This window comes from Papio anubis, chromosome 3, assembly GCF_008728515.1.
Source record: "Papio anubis isolate 15944 chromosome 3, Panubis1.0, whole genome shotgun sequence".
Lineage (NCBI taxonomy): Eukaryota > Metazoa > Chordata > Mammalia > Primates > Cercopithecidae > Papio > Papio anubis.
In genome coordinates this window covers 54844052-54846008 of record NC_044978.1, presented here as the reverse complement: position 1 = coordinate 54846008, position 1957 = coordinate 54844052, and positions in this window count along the sequence as shown.

The window sequence follows — 1957 nt, the reverse complement described above, 5'->3', positions numbered from 1 at the left end:
CATAAAAATTATCTTTTTTTGATATTTGAATCAGAAATTATTACTATCACAGTTATACAAAAATATTATTTTAAGACTGATATATTGAAACAGTCATAATATAGATTTAAATATAAAAGTGACATTCTAGATGGTAAATTTTAATATCTATTTCTCAATATAATCCAAAAATAATGAATTCATTTGTGTTGGCATGTATGGTTGCATAAAATACTGTAAAATTTGTTCTGGTTTTGACTTACAGTCAAATTCAGATTCGGATTCTTCATCAATCTGCCAAAACAATTTGTAAAGACTGGAATTATACATATTTCTGATTATGTTACTATATTGAGTTTACTTTTAATCAATTTACATGAAGAATTTATGGCCAAAGATATTTTCTGACTTGTTCTGCCATTTAATAAGTAGATGTATCCAATCTCCTGTGAAAACCTTCAAAACCAAAACAGCAGGCATCTGTTCTTGTGGAATAGACTAAAATTCCAGTATAACAGCATTTTGAACACAATTCAGCATTAGACAAATAGACTTTGGACCCTCTCCAAGGGATTTGATTACCACAAACACCAGAAGTTCCCTTCATTGCACTGTACCACCTATCAGGATTCTGAGAACAGCATTATATTAAAGCTCTCTTGTTCTTATAAGTGAATAATTTTATAGCAGCTACAGAAATATATTTTGCACTTCCATTCCAGTGGGGAAGGAGGGAGAGTTGACTCTGGTGGTTATGGCTATAAACTGAAATATGTAGGAATATATTTTCTCAAGCTATGGGATATCTCCTCTTATCAACATTCTTAACTATATCTGAAAAGAAAATTAAAACTTAGGTTTTCAGGTTAACAACCATTACTTCATGTTTCCTTTTTCGTGGCTCAACTTGGAAGTCAAATATTTTTAAAAACCTGTAGCCAGGCTATTACAAAGTCTGAATCAGTGTAGAGTAATTAATTCATAAAATCTTGCTATTGCTTATAAATACTGCTTATTGAAAGAAATTGTGCATGCTGTAAAAAGAGAACAAGTAAATATTAATTTGGAAATGTTAAGGAAAGTAATCAGAAGACATTTTGGTACTCACCCACATATCTTTAAACATAGAAATAGTTATATGAAATCTCTCTTAGTTTGTATATAGAGACTCAGTTTGAGGAAAAATGAAAATATATGGACCAGTTCTAGCAACGTTGAGAGTCAAATTTTTTTGTACAAATTATAATTTTGCATGTAGATTTAGAAACAAAATATCTGTTTATATTTAAAGAATTTCCCCCAATGCATTTAAATGTCTTTCTTATAGCAAAAACTAATAAACCAACAAAAATTGACCTCATTGTCCCCAAACAGTCACCACTGAAAAGTTTATTCAAGCGCTAAGTTTTTCAGAAGTACAATAGGATAAATAAGCTTGGTTGTTTATCTCTCTCAAATACATTTACAGTAAAAAAAAAAAAAAAAAAAGTTAAATTAGTTCATGATTCTACTGCAGTGTATAATTCAAAAAAATTACCAATTTTTTTTATCTGCTTTCATGTCCTTTCCTATAAACTCTTGTATTTTCTATATTTCTGTACCATACTTTTTGTGGGATGTTGACAGAAAAAGTGGTTAATGTCTGTGCAGAAGCCTCCTGTTTTTTAATCCCTATTTTGTTATTTTAAAATACTTAACTGCCCACCTCTTAGATGGGCAAAACTCCTTTGCCTCTCAGAAAAATTTTTTCTCTCACGTTCATGCCTGTTTTCTCAATTTCATCCCACATTAATACTCTTTCTGAATCAGAGCAAAAAAAAAAAAAAACAGAAATAAATGTTATTTGCATTTTTATTTTTCCCTAATCAATGCTTATTACAAGTTTTATAAAGGAGTAACTGGTATGCAGCTTTTCTCTCAATGCAAACAACTAGTAATCTGGACTAAAGGTCTGAAACAATGTTTTCACTCATTGGAA